This window comes from Ictidomys tridecemlineatus, chromosome 4, assembly GCF_052094955.1.
Source record: "Ictidomys tridecemlineatus isolate mIctTri1 chromosome 4, mIctTri1.hap1, whole genome shotgun sequence".
Lineage (NCBI taxonomy): Eukaryota > Metazoa > Chordata > Mammalia > Rodentia > Sciuridae > Ictidomys > Ictidomys tridecemlineatus.
This window is the reverse complement of record NC_135480.1, coordinates 192,156,201-192,179,827: the sequence shown is the minus strand read 5'-3', so window position 1 is coordinate 192,179,827 and position 23,627 is coordinate 192,156,201. Positions and strand designations below refer to the sequence as shown.

The following is a 23,627-nucleotide window of genomic DNA, read 5'->3' as shown; positions in this document are numbered from 1 at the left end:
GAGCAGGTGGAATGTGTCTGCAAGTTACTTATTCACCTTAAATGAGCCCTGCATCCAAGGACGCTCACTAAGATAGGACACAGAGAAAGCATTTGCTGATATTTTCTGACCTGGATTTTGAAAAAGGGAACCATGAACACCAATGGGGCTTCTGGTGTTTTGTAACCCAAGCTTGGACACAGGAGGCAAGTCCACATGACTATCTTAGTGTAGCAGTGGTGTTGGTTACTGCACAGCAACTCGCCAAAACCTCCTCGGTATGACCACACGGCCCTCTTACCCTGAAAGCCCCCCTCTTTGTTTATTGAGCTAAATGGTGGATTAAAGGTTCAGGTGTTTTTTTTTTTTTTTTTCCCTAGCAGCCTAGGAGGGTTATTAGATAATCATTGCCCCCACCTCAAGTCATGATCTCATTGCATGTGTTGTACGCCTTCTGAGCTCTGGCTTCTTGGGAATGACATTCATATCTGCAAGGTCTGTTAGCTCTTTCTTCTTCACTGATCGCAAACAGCTCAGAAAGAAAACAAGACAAAAGCCTTGAGACTCTATTTCCCAGCCTCCTTCCTTCCTTTTCCTCTCCTCCCGAGCCCCTCCCCTAGAGAATACCAGAGAAATAAAAATAAAGTCGTAATTAAGAAAAGGACTAAGAATAAATTCCATGCATTTAACCAGAGTTCCATCTCTGAACCCAGGAGGATTGGCGCATAGCTGTGGCTGTGCAGGAGGAAGCATGCAGGGAACTCATGCTGTGCTTTCAACACAAATACAGCTCATAAGGAATAGTTTATCACTTAAACCATCTCTTTAATTCTGCAGAGTAAAGGCAAGACCTCAAAAAAGGCTCAGATACCACCACCACGGCCACTGGGGGTCTCCCATTTCTCCAGTCCCTCTGGCTCAAATAGCTCAGAGCAATTCACAAACATTTATTGACGGAACCCATGACCCCTCCCCCAAGTGAATACTTTAATATCCCATTCTGCAGAGGGCAAAATGTAACATGGAGAAGTTCAAGGTTCTTGGCTGCCTGCCACCCAGAGAAAACCGAGTCCTGGCTGGATTTTGAAAGAAAAGAATCACCAGGTGCACGGGTGGATTATGCGAGAAATGTGCTGAGAAGAGCACGGGGCTCTAGGTGGGAAGGCCTGACCCCTGACCCGTCTTCTGTCCCTCACTCTCTGGAGCACTGGGGCCAATGCACCTCGCCTCTTCGGACCTACGTCTCTCCAACTGTAGAATGGAAGCTTGAAGGAGGAGACCTTAAAGCCCCTTCTACCTCTGAGAATGGTAAGCTCTACGTCCTCCAAGCCAGAGGGGCAGGAGAGGCAGCACTCCTTCCTGGCAGAAGGGGCCCAGAGCCTCTGACACCAGCCCTCCTCTCAAGGCCTGATTCCACCGCTCCTCCTCCAGGGTGGGTGCTCTGAGTTGTGGCTGCCCGTAGGAATTTTGTAGTGTTTAGAATTCCAGGTTGTTTATTTTTCTACATGGAAAAGGCTCCATACATATTGGCCAAATTAGCATATTCTAGGTAGTGGAACCATAATTAATTCCTTTGCTCTTATCTGACTTGCAGGGCTATAAGGACCTTGAGGGCAGAATTGGAAAACTACTTGTTAAACCCCCAAAATTGGAGATACCTATGATAAGGCTCTTAAACATAGATATTGATATCTAAGATATAGATCTTAAATATCTATGGATAGCTAGCTGCCTTTTCTATGTCTGTCTAGATTTTAAAATCCCGATGATACACAGCCAGGGAGGTGGGTCTTGATGTGTAGGTCCAATTCAATGCACTGTCATTCAATCTGGCCATTAATTATTGATCATCTATTCTTTGCCAAAAACAATAGTCGTCTCCAGAATTACAAAGATACCCAAGATTTCATTCTTTTCCTGAAGGGTATTCTGTTCCTGGGGAGAATCAGGCAAGAGAAAAGACAATGGTAATACACGGTACACACTTCAAATGCAGGATAAAAAAAGTGTGGACGAGAAATCAAGAATAAAAAGACCCATTATGACTCAGGTTTTTGGTGAACTTGCTTTACCTTTCTCACCCTAAAGTAAGAAAATTACAGCATGAAAATTTCAGCTCTGGGGAAATTTCAGAGCACAAAATTGAAATATCCCAAGGTCATCATATGTGTAGGGCAGGCTGAGGGTTAGCTGCATTAGTGAAAAACTTAGATACAATTTTAAGGGAAGTGCAATTGGCATGAATGTGGTTTCCAAACTCACCAAAGTGTAGACGGCTCTAATGAAAAGTAGGTTATTGCAACCATACCATGGCAGCATCTATGGGAACATTCCCACTCCTTTCTGGCATGGTTTCCTTAGAAGTGAAAAGGAGCTGGTTAGATGAGATAATCGCAGGGATGCCTTCCAGCTCTGGTGTTCTGTAGCCATGGAACACAGACAGTGTCTTCTCTGTTGCCTCCCACAGCATTTACTGCTGGGTGGGGCACTAGGATGCAGGGAGGGCGAGAGAGAGGAGGAACCGAGGGAGGTAGGGTTGTTTTTTCCCCCTCCAGAGACTGGGTTTTGGAGAAAGGTGACATTCAGAGGCAATCAGAAAGGAAAAGAAGTAGCAAGAGAAGGCTTGTCATTGTAAATACTTGTTCAAGACGTATTACAGGTGTTTTGTAGTAGCATTAGTTTGTAATCATGAGGCTTAGGTCTGGGTTCAAGTTCCACCTTGTTTGTTTGTTTGTTTAGACAGGGTCTGCCTAAGGTGCCCATGTGGGCCTTGACTTTGCTGTCCTCCTGCCTCAGCCTGCTGTTTAGCCGGGATTCAGTATGCACCACCACATACTCTTCTTCTTTTCAATGAAGAGCTGATAGACTCTTAGGAATTCACTTACTCTCTTGAGACTAAATTTCTCTGTAAAATGGATTAAATATCTGTGAGCCTCTTAATTCAGGTGAATGGAATAAAATAACTGAAAAGGCCATTTGGAAGTTGGTAATGGGTGGTGTTATATTTGCCTTCACCAAGTGATGGCGTTATCGGTGTTTGTGACAGGTAGAAGTGAAAGAATTTGGGGTCAGGAGCCATCTCGTCCCCTGGAACATCCTGATTTAGCCTCACATCAGCTGGAAGTCTCCTCTGCATTCCGTGTCTCACCCAGAGCAGTAAGGAGAAGCCTTGGAGGGCTGGTGGGATCTTGCAAGTCCATCGATCTATACACTCAGAGAAAAGGCTGCTAATAATCCCCAGCTCACCCTGGAGCAGAGACACACAGAGTGCTGTGCTGTGGCCATAGAGGGGCCTCAGACAGCAAATTTATAGAGTTGGTCTGCATTTTTAAGCCAGATAACTAAGCCCTCAAAGTTTGCCCTGAATATATATATTTTTAAAAAATCTTTACATGTGTATGATTCTCACAAGCTGAAATTTATGTAGACATTTAAGTCTGTTGATGTAGAAGGTGAATTTTTAATTCACCTTGTAGCTGGCAGAGCAAACCAAAAAGGAAGGATGTTAGCACCATCTACAGGTTATTTGCGGGCAGTGCACACACTGAGAGGAGAAAGTGGGCAAGGCAAACTTGCCCTTTAAGCCTCAGAGAGGGGCTGCAGAGGCACTGGCACCCTTTGAAGGGAACCTCAGAAAGGAGCTGTGTGAGTCCGCATGGGTCAACACAGTCACACAGTCCTGCAGAGACATGAAGTCAAGGACCATTCCATCAGAAACCAAGCACACTCTGCTTTTGAACTCTATGCTCCTAAGTAAGTTGCTTAAACTCTGTAACTCTCAGTTTCTTGTCCTGTAAAATGGCAATACCAAACTCTGCTTTAACGGGTTGGTGATGAAGATTGCATTAAGAAAACAGTCAAATATGGGAAATAACCACCATTGGTCTCTGCTCTCTTGATACCATCTACTTCTTATCATCTTCGTGTCTCTCCCTTAGATTCCGACACAAGTAGCTTCAACATCTTGATTTTCCAACTGAGAGTCTGAGGTTAAACATGGGTCAATGACAAGGCCAACATCACACGGTCTGTAAATGGCAGAAATGGTTAGAACATGGTTGATACATCCCAAAGTTCTCACTTACTCCGCTGTACCAGACTGCAGGTCTTCCCACATCATGATTTTCTCCAAATGAATATGTAGGTGCTATCATGCCCCTAGATTTGTCTATATTATTTTCTTCCACCTTGATAGATAGGTATGCACACTTATCCTTGTGCAGATAAGAACCTGAGGCCCTGAGAGACTAAGTAACCTACCAAAACCTGGAAATATATGAGAGAACTGGGAGTTGGGCTCTGGATTTTTGATTGACAAACTCTTGCTTTCCTCTGTCCTCTGTTGACTCATCCCCCTTCATCTCTATTTGTGAAATACGTTATTGTTTATATTTACATCTCTGCAGTTACATGTTCAAATAAAGATACGTGCATTTATCAAGGTTCATGGAATCAGGATCTATTTCTCTGTTTATAGAAGATGAAGGTTTAGCTTTGGCAGGCAAAATTGATCCCCTTTGACTTGGAAAAGAGCAATGTGTCTCATGAGGGCCAGAGAACAAGCTGGATAGATGCAGAGAAGCTCTGCTCTCAGCCCACTGAGGGGCTTCTGCTCCACAGTTAGGTTTACCAACAGAGAATCACTGGGAAAGGAGGAGAAAGAAACGCAAGGCCCTGCTGTGCCTGCAGAGGCTCAGGGACACAGAGGACCCAACGATGGTTGACTCAAAGTCCATGAAGCAACTTGACACTGGCCAGGTTTCTTGGCCCCAAGTCCCTCTAAAACTACCTGTTTACATCAAACCCTTCTGACCCAGGGAGAGTAAATTACCCACACTGTAAAGAGCCTCTCCACCTGTCCGCTGCTTCCCTCTAGTGGTCATTTTACTGTCACGCAAGAAGACACTTTGGACAGAAGCTCAGTCACATTTGTTGGAATACAATTTGAGAAATACTGATATTGGTATTGGTTTTCCTGCCCCATAACACGAATTTCCATTTTAAAGACATGACAGCTGAAACCCACAGGACAGTGATCATACAGTGACTCATGTAATGCTCATACAATGACATTTGACCTTTAGAATTAGGTATCTAGGTAGATCCTCCCTCAGCCTGTGTGTCTGCTTGAACTGCAATCAACCTGCATCAGCTCGTGGTAGACAAACACTAAATTCCTTCTCAGTCATTGGCTTCTTTGGGTTACTTGCTAGGGAGCAGAATTCACATGCCCTGAATAGTGGGACTACATTTTCCATGAGCTGCCTTCTGTCCTGTCTCCCTCTGAGATAAAGGTGCAGGGGGACTCACTTCTCCTTCTGTAGGCAGAGCAGAAGATTAAAGTTGGTTCTTTTGTTTTGTTTTTTCCTCTTGAAGCACTTTCTGAACTCCTCCTTGGTTCCACTATGCCTGCAGTTTCCTTGACCCCAAGCTTCTCCAGTTCTATTCCGGGAGGTTTCTGGAGATCTGTCCTCATTCTTTTGACCTTCATTGGTACTCTGCACACCTCTTTGTGCTGAGTTCTTGTTCCTCCAGGTTTCTATCAAACAGGACCCACCAAGTGTCCACTTGGGTCTGTTTCTTACTTGGCCCACATACGTTGCCTGGCAAATAATCAGTGACCCCCTTGCTCTGAAAAACTCTCCAACTGCACCCCTCTAGGCTCCCACCCAAAAGAGTTTGCCAGCCCTTTCTTTTCCTTTCTGTGTTTTATAAAGCCAGTTAGTCTTCATTCTGCACTCAGCTTTAGATTTCTCAGACTCAGCCCAAACATGGTCTTCTAGATCTCGAATTTGTAAGGAATTCATTTCAAAGATCTTCAACAGATCTCCCAAAAGATCTTATTATTACAAATCCTCTTACTATCAGCTCAGGGCTGGAAGAAAGCACACTGTATTAAATAATACAAGTCCAACTGCTGTACCCACCAACCTTTAGATCTTACTCTCTCAATTCAGTACATGTTTGTTTCTCATTCGCATTACCGTCCATACAGGTTCGCAACAGGGAAGGACTCTCAGCAAGTTCTCATTCAAGGACACTTGCACCTTCCTTGTAATGGCTCCAACACCCTCTGCACCTTTCATTCATCCTCTGGATTCACTGCATCCAGCTGTAGAGGATAGGAGAAGGGGTATGTGAAGGATCACACGGGAAGTTTTACAGGCTGGGTTTGGAAGCAGCACTCATAACTGCTACATAGATTCCTTTATTCCTTTGTGCTGTTAATTACAATTGAAGCTGAAAAATACAGTTTTTGTTTCTGTTTGTTTTTTGTGTATGTGTGTATCTCCAACAGGGAAAGGAAGCAAATCTTACAGAACATGTTACATTGTTCATGCTTTGGACCTCACCTGTAGTTACTGAATATTCATTTCATTACTTCTTCCTATACTTAGAATATACTTAGTCTCTTCAGAAGGGAAATAAAGCCAGTTCAACCATCTCAAAGTCCAATAGGCTTGGCGGATGTATGGTCTTCCCCATCAGCTCTGAACGTGAGTGCTCATGTCATGGGAACCTATTCAGAAAGAGAGTGAATGGAGACACATAGCAGCTACGGGATAGAGCTAATTTGAAATCTCCATGAGAAAACATTGGGAAGACTCTCTGTGGAGAATTGAGAAAGTTCATTGATAGACTAACTCTATTCTCAGAGCAAGACTTTCTCAAGCCTTGTTCTCTGACTTTGAACTCCAGACTCCGTGATTCTTTTCTGTCCATTGCACTCTGAGCCACCTTTGAAGTGGGTGCTGGGGAATGCCCTTCTTGGGATCCACTCATACTTTGCAGTCTGTTTCCAGGCCAAAGGTTGTTTTAAGGTTTGCCAAGAACTTTCAGGGTTTGGGATCAGGCTTGTGGTTTCTTGGCAATATTGTTTCATGCAAAACATCAGAGCTTATGACTTATTGGATTCCCATCAGTTGCATGTACCAGTGACTACACCCAACATTATGTCCCAGACATGGTTTTTAAATTCTGTTTTTTTGCTTCCTCCCCGCAGGCTGTTTCATGTTCCCTCTTTATGTGTTGGCAGCAACCTGAGGTTATCTGGGATAATAAGCTCGAGAGAGAAGGGAAGCTCTTTCCAAATGCTTCTTACTGGATGTCTGAATCACTTTTGCTTCTGTTAATTGTTAATATTTGCTGGATTCTTTTACGATTTAAAATTGTTTTCCTTTTGTATCTTTTGCTGCTTGAGATCTGAGAGTAATGAGACCTTTAACATTTAATGCCCCCAACATCTGGAATCCTTGTAATTCTCTTTCTTTAGAGCTTCCACACTTGGACGTTCCTTGTAAAGTCTACCCCTTTCTCTCGTGACATCTCGTCCATGTGGACCAAAAGAAGTCAAGGTATCCTTATTGTCTGTTTCTTTCCAACCAAGTCCCCTAAAACGACAGTTCTCCCAGCAAATGGTCTGCTTTGCAAATTATTGCGTGTAACTATTTTACCAAATGCTCTTGTACTACATATCAGCCCCTCGTCTGCTCACCCTCTGGTATCAGTTTCCCAGCTGACCAACCACGAAGCCAGAAACACATCTTTATTTTCTGTGGCAATGTAGTCATTTCTGTTACCAATTACTGTATTAGTCAAGGTAATTTAATTTCTGTATCAAACCCATCAAGGTCCCAAAGGCTTTTCAGAATAAAACTTTATTTCTTGCTGATAACATAGTGCAATGCAATTTGGCCCCAGGCACTTGCTCCCAGCAGTGAGTAAACTACCCTGGTTTCTTCTGCACAGGCTCAGTCACGTGGGACTTTGCTGAAAAACCTTAGTAACTTAAAAAAAAAAAAAAAAACAATTCTGATGCCCAGAAGTCATGACATAGCAATTAAATCAGAGGATCTGAGAATAGAAGAAATCAAGCATCAGATATTTTCAATGCCCAGTAGATTAAGAATCATCCCCACTGGATCAGGATTCAGCAAAATAGAGCCCAAGGAAAAAATACAGTCCACCAACTGTTCTTATGAATAAAGTTTTGTTGGAACACAGCCAAACCCACTCTGTTATATATAGTCTATTGCCGCTTTTACTACAGTGACAGAGTTTTGCGGCTTCAACAGAAATCTAGAATATCCACTGCCATTTCCTTGACTAAGAAAGATTTCTGACCTCTCCCCAGGGATCAGAAGAAGAAGAAAGTGGGAAATTTTAGGGTCTTTCCATAGTTCAATTTATGTGTCTGATTTTTAAATCTTGATGTGAGTGCTTTTAGCTTTCTCTTTAAGGTTTGCTCCCTTCGATATCCCAAAGATGACTTTTGGAGGACTTCCAATTATTTATTTATTTATTTTTCTTAATGGTATAAAGCAATTCAGACTTTCTGTTTCTTATGAAGTCACTTTTAATGGACCATATTTATTTAGAAATACATTCATTGTGTTATCAATTATAGCATAAAATTGGTGGTGATATTCTCATGGCTTTGTTGGCATCTGTAGTCATTTCTCCCTTTTCATTCCTAGTGTGGTTTCTTTGTTCATCTTGAAAATCCTTACTAGAGGTTTACAGAGTTCATTAACATTTTCTGCACTATCTTTTATTATGACTTTTTAAAAACATTTTAAAATTTGTTCTAATTAGTTACACACGACAGTAGAATTCATTTTGACACATCATACATAAATGGAGGATACCTTCTCATTCTTCGGGTTGTACATGATGTAGAGTGATACAGTCCATGTGATCACATATGAACATAGGCTAATAATGTCCGATTCATTCTACTGTCATTCTTACCTCTCTACCTTCTCTCCTCCTTTCACTCCTTTCTGTCTAATCCGAAGTACCTCTGTTCTTCCCTAGCTGCCCCCCTTTACTGTGAATTAGCTTCTGCATATTTCAGAAAACATCTGGCCTTTGGTTCTTTGGGACTGGCTAATCTCGCTCAGCATCATATTCTCCAGTTCCATCCATTTACTGGTAAAAGCCATAATTTCATTTTTCTTTAAGGCTGAGTAATATTCTGTTGTGTGTGTGTGTGTGTGTGTGTGTGTGTGTATATATATACACACACACACATACCACATTTTCTTTATCTATTCATGTGTTGATGGACACTTGGTTCCATAGTTTAGCTGCTGTGAGTTGATCTGCTATAAACATTGAAGTGACTGGGTCACTGTAGTATGCTGATGTTAAGTCCTTTTGGTATAAACTGAGGAATGGGATTGCTGGGACAAATGGTGGTTTCATTCCAAGTTTTCTAAGGAATCTCCATATGCTTTCCGTAGTGGTTGCACCAGTTTGCAGTCCCACCAGCAACATATGAGTGTATCCTTTCCTCCATATTCTTGCCTACATTTATTGTTGATTGTATTCTTGATAATCACCATTCTGACTGGAGTGAGATAGAATCTCAGTGTAGTTTTGATTTGCATTTCTCTAATTGCTGGAGATTCAACAACACCTTATGCCCTTGTTGATTTTGTTTTTAATCTTTGTTTAAATTTCATTATATTTTGGTCATAAAAGTTATCTTAATCCATTAGTTCTCTTTTCCTTAATTAGTTCATAACTAGTTAAGCTAAATGTTTACATATTTGACATAAACAAATTTTATTTTCTAATATGATTAAATGACAATAAATATCTCTTGAAGTACTATTTTCGCCATATTCTAAATTTTGATAGGTCACTATTTGTATTATCATAGTAGTTTCACTATAACTCTTTGTTATTTCTTTGATCTATGATTTATATAATAAGTTTGAATTCTTGAATTCACATGATGTTTCAGTTAATAGCTTTTTATTAATTATTAACTCAATTGCTCATTATAGTCAGAAAACATGCTATATGAGGACTATTCTTCTCAAGATAATTATTGATTTAAAAACATGTATGTATATGGTGTCCATATAGTTAAAAATATGTAATTAATAATTGTTTGTAAAATGGTATGGCACTTTAAAATGAAGCATCTAGAACTTCAGTTTCAAATCTACACTCTGTCTATTTACTGTCTCTTAAAATTAAGAAACAGGGCAGAACAATTTAATTGTTCATGCTTCAGTTTCAGCATCTGTAAAATGGAGCTTATAATAGTATCTGTCTCTTATTTTCAGAAGAATTAAAATTAATTAGTTAAGATGCATGAAGCACTTATAACAATACCTGGAGCTTTGGAAATATCATCCACTATTTTGTCCATTAAGTCAATCTTGTTCATTTTCCTGAGAAAATCTTCTTGATTGTTCTTTTTCTTTGTGTCTGTTTGAATTATATATTTTTTTAAATTTTTATATTTCTTTATTTTCAGACCAATTAAGTACATTTACACAAAAGTTGTTTTGTTTTCATTCAATCACCCACATGATAAAAACAGCATTAAAATTCTTGAAAATAATAGTCACAGTCCCCCTTTTATTAAATTTTTCCTGTTTCTGCCAAATATTAGTTTGCTTTATAATTATAATGGTATTTTATTAAGTGCATCAAGTTTAGACTGAACCATCTTCATGGCACATTAAGAACTGTATCATTCAGGAGGAGCCATGTTTCTTCTCTAAAGGTGATTATTATTTTAAAGTCACTTTTCTCAAATATTGATGAAATAACTTCAGCTTTCTTTGCGTTAGTGTTTTTTGTAGTCTATGTTATTTTTACTTTTTTTCATCTTTATTTAATTTATTTTTTATATATAAAAGCAGAATGGGGGGCTGGGATTGAGGCTCAGTGGTAGAATGCTCTCCTAGCATGCACGAGGCACTGGGTTCGATCCTCAACACCATATAAATGTAAAATAAAGATATTGGTCCACCTAAAACTATTATTAAATAGTTAAATATTTTTAAAAAGCAGAATGCCTTATAATTCATATTACACATATAGAGCACAATTTTTCATATGTCTGGTTGTATACAAAGTATATTCACACCAATTCATGTCTTCGTACATGTACTTTGGATAATGATGTCCATTAGATTCCATCATTATTTATAACCCCCTGCCTCCTTCCTTCCCATGCCCTCTGCCCTATCTAGAATTTATCTATTCCTCCCATGCTCCCCCTCCCTACCCCACTATGAGTCAGCCTCCTTATATCAGAGTAAACATTTGGCATTTGTTTTGGGGGGGATTGGCTAATTTCACTTAGCATTATCTTCTCCAACTCCATCTATTTACCTACAAATGCTATATGCCATTATTTTATTTTATTTTACTGCTGAGTAATATTCCATTATGTATATATGCCACATTTTTATCTATATATAGATAAAAAGAGAGAGAGAACTTTATAAAAATCCGTTTTCATAATCCCTACCTTTCACCTACTTATATATGGTGATTATTGGTATATTTATATATTCTTCCACCATTTTATGCTGTGCTATTATTTCTATACTACACATACTTAATAAAGTCCAAAGTCAATTAGTATCTTCATTGGCATTCTGAATTCAAGGTTCTAGAATCACCACAAAGGTGTCCCTCCCTCGATCCCTGAATTGTGAGATTTTATGTAATATATAAATTATTCAGTATCACAATTATTGTTTTATATAGATAGTACTTGTTTCTTTGCTTTTCTTTAATTTTTGCATTACTGGAGATTGAACCCAGGGCCTCTCGCATTTTAAGCAAGTGTTCTATCACTGAGCCACAACTCTAGCCCCTTGTTTTCTTCCCGTATCTCAGACTTTGCTTTGGAAGTCATTTTTCTTTGTCCTGGAACTAATCCTTTAGACATTGCTCTAGTGACACCTGCTGGCATTAAGAATTCATTTGATTAGTTGTTATTTCCTTCTTGAAAGGTAACTTAGTAGGTATAAAATTACAGGTCCACATTTGCTTTTCACCAGTTATTATATTAATGCTATATTAATTTGAAGTTATTATATTAATGTTCTTTGATTTCCGTTGTTGAGAAGTCTACTTTTAGCTCATTTGCTTTTCCTTTGTGTATACAGGGCTTTACTTTATGGTTGATTTTAAGATGCTGTTTGCATTGTGGTTATGATGTTCTTTGGTTGCAGCAGAATGTGTATTATTAGACTATTCAATTCCATCATCTATGTCCTTAATCTATTTCCGAAGGGTTGCACCTCCCAACTATTTTCAGAACTATTGTAAAATAGCTGTCTCTTGAGTTAGGACTAATCTGTTGTTTAATCCATCAAATAAGATTTGAATTTTGACGAATTTATCATTTCTTAGAATTATGATTTATAAATTAAGTTTCTGTAAAAATGAGGCTGTTTTTTTCCCTTTGAGTCAAGGCTAAAGGAGGCAGTTGATGATTTTTGACAGCTTTAAAATTCCAACCTCTACCTTTATTTTTAAATATGTCCCATTGTATAATATATACCTGATAACATTTTTAAAAATTTTTTATTGGTTTTATTTTTTTAAATACATGACAGCAGAATGCATGTCAATTCTTATTATACTCATAGAACAATTTTTCATACCTCTGTTTGTATATAAAGTATGTTCACATCAATTCATGTCTTCATACATGTACTTTGGATAATACATCCTTGCTAATCCTCTGCCCCTCTTCCCTATCTAGAATTCATCTAATCCTCCCATGGTCTCCTTCCCTATCCCAATATGATTCACCCTCCTTATATCAGAAAAAACATTTGGCATGTGTTTTTCTGGGATTGGCTAATTTCACTTAGCATTATCTTCTCTAACTCTATCCATTTACCTGCAAATGCCATGATTTTATTCTCTTTTATTGCTGAGTACAATTCCATTATGTATATATCCACTTTTTTAATCCCTTCATCTACTGAAGGGCATCTAGTTTGGCTCCACAGCTATTGTGAATTGTGCTGCTTTAAACATTGATGTGGCTGTGTCCCTGTAGTATGCTGTTTTTAAGTCCTTTGGGTATAGACTGAGGAGAGGGATAGCTGGGTCAAATGGTGGTTCCATTCCCAGATTTCCCAGAATCTCCATCTGCTTTCCATATTGGCTGCACCAATTTGCAGTCCCACCAGCAGTATAGGAGTGTGCCTTTTCCCCACATCCTCACCAACACTTATTGTTGTTGTCTTCATAACAGCTGCCATTATGTCTGGAGTGAGATGATATCTTAGAGTAGTTTTGATAAGCATTTCTCATCATTTCTTAGAGATGATGAGCATTTTTCCATATGATGGACTGAATATCTTCTTCTGAGAATTGTCTATTCAGGTCCTTGGCCCATTTATTGACTGGGCTGTTTGTTTTTTTGTTGTTTAGTTTTTTTAAGTTCTTTATATACTCTAGAAGATTCTATAATAAAAATTTGCTCCCAGGAAGTAGGCTCTCTGTTCACCTCAAAGATTATTTCTTTTGCTGAAAAAAACTTTTTAGTTTGATTCCATCCCATTTATTGATTCTTGGTTTTGATTCTTGCACTGTGGGAGTCTTATTAAGGAAGCTGGGGCCTAATTCCACATGATGAAGATTAGGGCCTACTTTTTCTTCTATTAGATGCAGAGTCTCTGGTTTAATTCCTAGGTCCTTGATCCATTTTGAGTTGAGTTTTGTGCATGGTGAGAGATAGAGGTTTAATTTCATTTTGTTGCATATGGTTTTCCAAGCACCATTTGTTGAAGAGGCTATCTTTTCTCCAATGCATGTTTTTGGCACCTTTGTCTAATATAAGATACTTGTAATTATGTGGGTTAATCTCTGTGTCCTCTATTCTGTACTATTGGTCTACCAGCCTGTTTTGGTGACAATACCATGCTGTTTTTGTTCCTCTTGCTCTGTAGTATAGTTTAAGGTCTGATATAGTGATGCCACCTGTTTCACTCTTCCTGCTAAGGATTGCTTTAGCTATTCTGGGTCTCTTATTTTTCCAGATGAATTTCATGATTGCCTTTTCTATTTCTATGAGGAATGCCATTGGGATTTTAATCAGAATCGCATTAAATCTGTATAGTGATTTTGGAAGTATGGTCATTTTGATAATATTAATTCTGCCTATCAAGAGCAAGGTAGATCTTTCCATCTTCTAAAGTCTTCTTTGATTTCTTTCTTTAGGGTTCTGTAGTTTTCATTGTATAGATATTTCACTTCTTTCATTAAATTGATTCCCAAGGGTTTTTTGGGTTTTTTTTGAGGCTATTGAAAATTTCTGTCTCAGAGGATTTGTCACTGATGTACAGAAATGCCTTTGATTTATGGGTGTTGATTTTATAACCTGCTACTTAGCTGAATTTGTTTACTAGTTCTAGAAGTTTTCCAGTGCAGCTTTTTGAGTCTTCTAGGTATAGAATCATATCATCAGAAAATAGTGCTAATTTAATTTCTTCTTTTCCTATTCGTATCTCTTTAATTTCTTTTGTCTGTCTAATTGCTCTGGCCAGTTTTCAAGGACTATGTTAAATAGAAGTGGTGAGAGAGGGCATCCCTGTCTTGTTCCAGTTTTTAGAGGAATGCCTTCAGTTTTTCCCCAATTAGAATGATTTTGGCCTGGGGCTTAGTGTAGATAGCCTTTATGATGTTGAGCTATGTTCCATTTATTCCTAGTTTTTCTAGTGTTTTGAACATGAAGGGGTGCTGTATTTTGTCAATGCTTTTTCTGCATCTATTGAGATGATCATATGATTCTTATCTTTGAGTCTATTGATGTGCTGAATTACATTGATTGATTTTCTTATGTTGAACCAACCTTGCGTACCTGGGAATCCCACTTGATCATGGTGTACAATTTTTTTGATATGTTTTTGTATTCAATTTGCCAGAATTTTATTGAGAATTTTTGCACCCATGTTCATAAGAGATATTGGTCTAAAGTTTTCTTTCTTTGATGTGTCTTTGCCTTGTTTTGGAATCAGGGTGATACTGGCTTCATAGAATGAATTTGGAAGTGCTGCCTCTTTTCTATTTCCTGAAATAAATTGAAGAGTGTTGATATTAGTTCTTATTTAAAGGTCTTGTATAACTTGGCTGTGTAACCATCAGGTCCTGGGCTTTTCTTGGTTGGTAAGCTTCTGATGGCATCTTCTATTCCATCACTTGATATTGGTCTGTTTAAATTGTGTATATCTTCCTGATTCAGTCTGGGCAAGTTGTATGACTTAATAAATTTGCTAATGCCTTCATTATCTTCTATTTTATTCAAGTATAAGATTTCAAAATAATTTCTAATTGTCCTCTGTATGTCTGTAATGTCTGTTGTGATATGACCTTTTCATTACATATGCTGGTAATTTGTGTTCTCTCTCTCCTTCTCTTTGTTAGCATAGCTAAAGGTCTGTCAATTTTTAGTTTTTCAAAGAACCAACTTTTTGTATTGTCAATTTTTTCATTTTTTTTGTTTCCATTTCATTGATTTCAGTTTAATTTTAATTATTTATTGCCTTCTGCTTTTGCTGCTGATTTGTTCTTCTTTTTCTAGGGCTTTGAGATGTAAAGTGAGTTCATTTATTTGTTGACTTTTTCTTCTTTTAAGGAATGAACTTCATGCAATGAATTTTCCTTTTAGAACTGCTTTCATAGTGTCCCAGAGATTTTGATATGTTGTGTCTATGTTCTCATTTATATCTAAGAATTTTTTAATCTCCTCTTTGATGCCTTCTGCAACCCATTGTTCATTCAGTAGCATATTGTTTAGTCTCCAGGTGTTGGAGTAATTTTTATTTTTTATTTTGTTGTTGATTTCCAATTTCATTCTATTATGATCTTATAAAATACATGGTAGTATCTCTACTTTTTTTTTGTATTTGCTAAGAGTTGCTTTGTGGCATAGTGTATAGTCTGTTTTAGAGAAGGATCCATGTGCTGCTGAGAAGAAACTGTAACCGCTTGATGCAGGTTGAAATATTCTATATATGGCAGTTAAGTCTAAGTTATTGATTGTATTATTGAGGTCTATAGATTCTTTATTCAACTTTTGTTTTAAAGGTCTATCCAGTGGTGAGAGAGGTGGGTTAAAGTCACCCATGATTGCTGTGTTGTGATCAATTTGACTCTTGAACTTGAGAAAAGTTTGTTTGGTGAACATAGCTGCACCTTTGTTTGGAGCATATATATTTATGATTGTTCTGTCTTGTTTGTGTATGGTTCCCTTGAGCAGTATGTAATGTCCATGTAGTGAAGAGGGTTAGTAGCAAGAGAATAGACAGGAAGTAATTTAGGGTAGGCAAGTACGTGGAGGACAGTAGAGTACGTAAAACAAACACACATATGTATTTAGAAAAATACAGATGTTAAAACAGTAAAATTTTGAAAGGGAAAGAAAAATGAAAGAATAAAAAGGAAAAGAAAAAAGGCATATGCAAGACTACTATATTATATTATTCAGATGACTCAGTCCTCAAAGTCCTATTTCGTGCAAAGTTGTTGGTTTCACATATGCTGGGGGATGTGAGGGCCGGAGGATGGAGGAATACAAGAGAAAAAACCGAACCAACGAACAAACAAAAAAACAAACAAAAAAACTCAGAAACCAGGGTTGTGCCTAGCTTTAGAGATCCGTATCTTTCCTGCTTCTCTTCTCACCCAGTAGATGGCGCTGTCTGCTGTAAGCTGCTGTCTGCCCTCCAGATGGTGGAGGTCACCAGGGTGGGAAGACTGGTCCTGGCTCAGGGCGCCTGGATGCAGGGAGGGGCACCCACCAGTCCCTGCAGAAAGACTGCACCTCATGGGTCTCTTTTGGGGACTGCTTGCTCATAAGACATGAGCACCCGGTACTGTCTCCCCTCTCACCTGGAGGTTTTCCGGTTCCTGGTCTCTCCCTCTCCCCTAGCAGTCAGTTCCCAGTTGAGGAAACTCTCACCCCCGGGCTCCCTTGGCCGGCTCCCTGTTGCACTGCTCACCTGTGTTGGGCAGTACTGTGTTGGAGGGGGAGGTTGGAAACCTGGTACCTGGCCCCTGGAGATCCAATCTGGGAACTGCCCAGGTAAATGGTGAGAATGTTGAGTCAAGATGGCGGGGTCTGCTTTCCGTGTTGGGTGCCTGATGAGGTGGGGGAGCCTGGTGATGGCATTGTGCTGTGGGTCATTAGCAGCTGGGTGACCTGCATGGGAGCCGAGCGAAGTCTTGGCCATCTGCACATGTGTTGATAGGTGGTTCTGCTAAGGCGCTCGCTGAGTCTTGCATGGACTGGAACTTCGGGCTTTGGGTCCTGCTCCAACGCTGGGCTTCCTATTCCTATGCTGAGGCCCGGAGCCTGGGGTCACAGCGCTGGTGGTTTCTGTGGAGAGCAGCTGGATAGGGGTCTTCTAACTCTTGGAGATGGAGTATTCCCACTAGGCGAGATCTGGGGGTCTGGCTGCGGGCACGGGGCAGCTCACTCCCTTCCCGCCACCATTTTGGATCGCTCCTGATAAAATTTAATATTTGAATTTTATCATTTGTTTCTGCTGGTAACTGCTTACAGTAGTGTGTTTTACAAGAGTGCTGAGTGATTTTAGTCATAAGCCTCTATTTGGTTGAATACAATTAGTTCATAGAAATCTTGAGGACCTAAATCAAGGATGCTTCTCTCCAGGGAGGATGTACTTTTATGTTTTCTGGGAGACATAGAACATCTCTGTCTTTGAACCTTATTCTCCTTCTTCCAGGATTCTGGTTTAATTGGAGTCTTAAGTGCAATTACCTCAATGCTCAGAGGACCCCTTTTGAGTCTTCAGATCCTAATGTTGCCTTAAGTACTTGTTCCCAGAGACACCTTGGTTTGGTGCCCTGTACAAATTACCATCAAGGCTTCCACCATACTATTTTACCTTGCTTTTCTTGACTGTTTTTCTTTCTTTACTTTTTCACTTTGATCTTCGGAGATTTTCTTTCTTCAGCAAACATTAAAAGCATTTAAAGCAAAGATGTATTCAAACGTTCATTTTAAATTTTTTAAGCCCTCACTTAATTACTATTAGGAAAATTTCCAGTATCCAGTCCAATATACCCCCAGATGATGAAACCATTCATTGAACATTCAAACTCACCTCATGATATTTTGCATGTATCTTGTTATCTCTCCTATGCATCACTCTACATGTTCATATGTCCTCCAACTCATTGCCTGCAGGCTGGTTTAGAGCCTATGGAAAGTAAGGCCGTTTCCTGTTTGTTCTGTTTTGTTTTTATGAACAGTTCCAGTGCTGTTCGTATGGGTCCACCCAATTGCCAGGGGAAGGAGATCAGTCAGCACTCAGCACTCAGTCAAACTGTCACTCCTGACACGCCTCCTTACTCACCGTGACTGAAGGTGCACTTCTCTTTTGATCAATTCATCATAACAATATTTCCATCATGACCCTCCTTTCCCAACTCCGTGACAATCACCCCTGCTTGCCTGAGTCTCAGAAACATCAGATAGCCATCACACACTGCATTATCCCAGTACAAAATATAGATACATGAACCCAGGGGCACTTTACCACTGAGTTGCATTCCCAGCCCTTTAAAAAATATTGGTTATTTTTAGTTCTACTTAACATTAGAATTCATTTTGACATAATTCTACAAGCATAGAATATAATTTGTTCTAATTCAGTCCCTGGTACTTCCTCTTCTCATCCCTTCCTCTGTCCCCTGTTCCTTTCTCTATTCTTCTGATCTTTCTGCGAGGAATATGACCTAACTTTCCCATGTACATGTATGAATATACCACAGAGAATCTCACTATCATGTATATCCTCATCCCTTTTTAATTTTTCTTTTGGGACAGAGTCTCACTAAGTTTCTGAGGTTGGCCTGAAACTTGATATTCTCCTGCCTTATCTGCTAATACAATGTGATTACTAGGTAATATAATCATTATTATACTGTGTTGTTAGAAAACAATGACAATATATAGGCTGTATACATGTCTATGGTGAGTTGACTCCATGGATATAGAACCCGACTGATACAGAAGGCCACCTGTACCTATTTAAGTCTTCCAGAATCATTGAGACTACAGGTGTGTGCCATCAACCCAGGCTTAAAACAAATGGATATTATAGAATAGAACTACAAAACTAAATACTAGACTTTAAGTTAAATTGACCACTCTTTCAAAAGGGAAAGTTAAAATCAATATTTTTTCTTGGTCATAGATTTAGAAATCCTAAACAAAATATTGGCAAATTAAATCAAGACATATTCTATCAATGTAATATACTATGATCACATGTAGTTTTTCTATGAATTTAAGAAAAACTTTTAAACACTTTTTCTCACAGCAATAAGAGGAAAAAATTGACAATTGACTAAGAGAAAAATATATAATGATCTCAATAATGCAAGAGAAATATCTGATAAAAGGCAAAGCTAATTTATGATGGACCCTCTTAATGAAGAAGGAATAGATAAGAGTGTCCTTAATCTGACAAAGCGTTATCTAAAAAAAATTGTAGCACACATCAGAGCAGTGATGAAATATTAAAGGTAGTTTTTTTGGGATTGAAGTTGGACAAGGATCTGTGTCATTTCCTTATTCATTCAAAGCCACACTATAGTAATAAAGATATTCAGATACTGGTGCAAAAAAAAAACAAGATAGTAGATAATGGGACACACAGATACAATCACTTGATTTATGATAAAGTTGTTTTTATAGTGAAATGGGGAAATATGATATTTTTAGTAAAAGATCCAGGTTCACTGTATATCCATATGGAAAAAATAATTTTGAACTCTACCTCACACTTTATACAAAAAAATCAAGTCCAGATGTATTACCTAGGAAAGTAAACCAACATGCTTATGGCTGGAAGCATAAGAGAGTGTTTTCAAAGCTCAGACACTGGCAAACATTTCTTTAAAAGGGCACAAAGAGGGCTAATCATAAGATGGCAAAACTTAGACACACCATATACTATGTTAAGATTTCTTGTCCATCAAGAGAATTAGCAAAAGCTTAGAAATATCAAGAGAATACATTGAGAGATACAAGACTGAGAAAAAGTTTTAAATATATAATTAAATAAATATATTAAAGGCAGACAACCAAATAGAAAAATAGACTGAAGCCTTAACTAGGTACAACTTGCCTTCCATATCCTTTGGGTTCTGTATTTGTGGAGTCAACTCACCACAGACAGAAAATATTTTAAAAAAAAACCTGCATTTGAATGAAACATGTAGAATGCCTTTATATTGTTATTGTTTTCTAACAACATAGTATAATAATGATTTATATAGCATTTACATTGTATAGATATTATAATTGATCAACCAATGATTTAATACATACAGGGGATGTGTGTACATTTATATAAGTGCAAGGCCATTTTATATAAGGGACTTGAGCATCTGCAGAATTTCATATTCATGAGGGATCCTGGAACCAATCCTCCTTGTATAATGAGGGACTACTGTGTTAACACACATGTGTAGATGACATAGATAGATAGATAGATAGATAGATAGATAGATAGATAGATAGATAGATAGAAATGAAAAGAAAAGAAAAGGTGAACTACTCTCTGAGTCAGAGACTTGAATGCAGAGGAAAGCGGGGTTCCTGGGGAGAAATTCTTAGCCACAACTCCTTCAAGAAAGTGAGAGAAGAATGATTGAGCTGAGAGAAAAATAGAGCCAGAGTGGAATTACAGCAATGACCTTGGCTGAGCCCTCAGGGAAATACCAAGTGCGAGTGAGTAAACAGAGAAAGTAGAACTCTTATACATTGCTGCTCAGAATGTCACTTGGAACAAATTTGGAAAACAATTTAGAATTGTCTGCTAAATCTCAATGTAAATGCCATGACTCAGAAGTTCTTCCCTATAAGAATTTTCTGTAGACATATTTGCAGCCCATACATGAAGATTTCATGCTTTCTTGCAGCAGAGGTATTTGGAATAGATAAAATTAGAAAATAAAATATTTACTAATAGTAGAATAGATAAATATTTCATATATATGCATACAATGGATTACGACACAGCAAATGAGAAGGAATGTCAAATATAAAGTGTGATAGGAAAAAAAACAAACATCAAAGCATACGTTCTAGATGCTTTCATTTATATTATAATCTTCAAAAGGAAGCTATCATCAAACTATGTCATTAGAAGTCATAATAACAAGAGAATTTTAGAGCAGGAAGGGTTAAGTTGGCTCATGGTACCAGTGTTTCAGTCCATAGCGGACCTACTCCATTGTTCCAGACCCCATGGTGAGGCAGAGCATCATGGTGGAAAGGCCTGGTAGAGGCTTGCTGCTCCATTCATGTCAGCCAGGAAACAGTGGGGTGAGGATCGGATGCAGGGAAGATGAACCCTAACAGGTTATGTCCCCAGTGACCCATCTCTTTTGCCACACCTCCTCATAGTTACCATCCAATCAGTCCACTCAAATTAGGATGGACTGCTCAGGTTACAGTTCTCAGGATGCAATCTTTTCAGCTCTGAGTATTTCTGCATTAACCCAGGAGCTTTGGGGGAACACCTCATATCCAAACCATAACAACTTGTATGCTTAAAGAGTTTACACCAGTGAAAAGTAACTTTATTTGGTCTTGATGTGAACAGCGTCACTTGATGATCCACTCAGCCCAATCTTTATTTTTTTTCAGTTCAGGTAAAAATCACACAATATGAAATTAGCCAGTGTAATGTGGACATTATTGGGACATTTAGTACATTCATAACATTGTGCAATCATCCCCTATATCAACCTCCAAAATGCTTTCATCACCCCAAAGAAAACCTTGTATTCATGTAGCAGTTGCACCCATTCCTCATCTTTCAGCCTCTGGCAACCAACAATCTGCTTTCCATCTCTTTATGGATTTTCCAGTATTGAATAGCACATTTATACATGGACTCCTATATTTGGCTTTTCATGTAGGGCTTCTTCCACTTAGCATAATGTTTTCAAGGTTCTCCACAGTCATTGCATAGATCTGCACTTTATTCATTTTTAGTCTGACTAGCATTCCCTTGTATATAGTACCACCTTTAAAAATCCATTCATTGGTTGATGGACATTGGGTTGCTTTTACTGTCTATTGTGAAGAGGGCTGCTGTGAATACTTATGGTCAAGTTATTTGCTCAATTGCCAGTTTTCATTCCTTTCATCTGTGTAACTAGGAGTGGAATTGTTAGGTCATATGATAATTCTATGTTTAATTTTCTTCTTTAGTATTTTTAGGAACTGCTAGACTTCTTTCTCACCGTTATGTGTTCTCACCTGCAGTACTTAAGAATTTCAAATTCTCCACCTCCTCATTAACACTTCTTAATCAATTTATTATTATTATATTACCTTCTTATTTATTATTTTTATCATCATTATTATATTACCATCATAATGGGTTGAAAAGTGGCATCTCATTGTGATTTTGATTTGCAATTTCCTTAATTACTAATAATGTTGTACATATTTTTATGTGCTTCCTGGCAATTTGTATGTTTTCTTTGGATCTATACTTATGCAAGTATTTTGCCAATTAATTAATTGGGTTGTCTTTTGTTCTTGAGCTTTAAGATTTCTTTATATTCAATCTAGAGACTAGACCCTCAACTGATAACAACTTCAACATGTTTCCACTCATTCTTTAAGCTGTTTTTAACTCTCTTAATAATGCATTTTTTAATGCATGAAAACTTTAAAGTTGGATGGAATCTCATTTTTCTATTTAAAAATATTATTACTGGTTTCAACTCTAAGAATCCATTGTCAAATCCAAAGCCAGAAATTTTACCCTTATATTTATACAGGTTTTAAAATTTTGCTTCCCACATTTAGTTAGTTGATCCACTTTTATATCATATGAGCTCTAAGTACCAATTCATTCTTTCAATGTGACTTTCCAAATATTTCAACACAACTGGTGAAAGAGATATTCTGTCTTCATTGGGTGTACTTGGCATCCCTGTCAAAAATCAATTGTTTAGGTTTTGAGTTTATTTCTAGACTCCCAATTCTGTTGCCTGGATCTACAGGTTTCTCCATATGGTAGCACCATGCTGTTTTGATCACTGTAGCTTTGCAGTTAGTTTTAAGAATGGAAAGTACAGGTCCTTCCTTCAGCCTTGTTCTTCCTTTTCAACATGGTGTTGACTGTCCTGTATTCTTCACAATGAATTTAAGGACCAGCTTTTCCTTTTACTAAAGCATTTCGGTAAATCTGAGAGGGATTTCGTTGATCACATAAATTGCTTTGGGATATTTTGATATTTAATTATTTTAATCCATGAACACAGGGTTTTTCCATTTTTTTTTACTTTATAAAAATTTCTTTCAGTGAAGGTTTTTGTTTTTCAGTTTTCAGTGTTTATATTTTGCCTCCTTAGGTATATTTTTACTCTTTTGAATGCTGTTTTAAATAAAATTGTCTTAATATTTTCCTTTGGGTTTGTTCATTGTTTTGTTGTAAAAATGCAGTTCATTTTAAAATTTATACCATATGTTCCCTAAATCTTGAAGGTAAACTTTTGTCATTACAGAATTTTTTGGGAGAAAGAATGGTCAAGAAAAACCCTAGGATTTAGGGCTTTAAAGGAAATATCTCTAATTTAAGACAATGATTCTCAAGTATAGATTACAAAGGTCTAGTTTCCAGCCAGAGGAGAAGGGCAGCAGAGAAGGGAGATCCTTATGAAGGTCTCCTAGAGCTGATCTATGTCCTTCTTCTGCTCTACGGAACTGTCCAAGGAAGTCCCACAAGACGGAACATTGACTAAGTCTCACCTGCAATGTCAAAGGTAAATCTCGTTCAAGGTTTAGAATATTCATGAAGAATGCAAGTGCTTCTATC

At 38.1% G+C, this 23,627-nt stretch overlaps 1 long non-coding RNA gene across 2 annotated transcripts in view; it reads left to right on the top strand.

Annotated features, from left to right (window-relative positions):
- The first annotated feature begins 868 nt into the window (after positions 1-868).
- Positions 869-23,627, top strand: part of LOC144377343 (uncharacterized) — a 71,103-nt gene continuing 48,344 nt past the window's right edge. Inside the window, exon 1 of one of the 2 annotated variants that reach the window (XR_013438256.1) lies at positions 869-1,287. This is a non-coding gene — a long non-coding RNA (uncharacterized LOC144377343). The remainder of the gene's footprint in view (positions 1,288-23,627) is intronic. The other variant, XR_013438257.1, reaches the window with a different exon arrangement.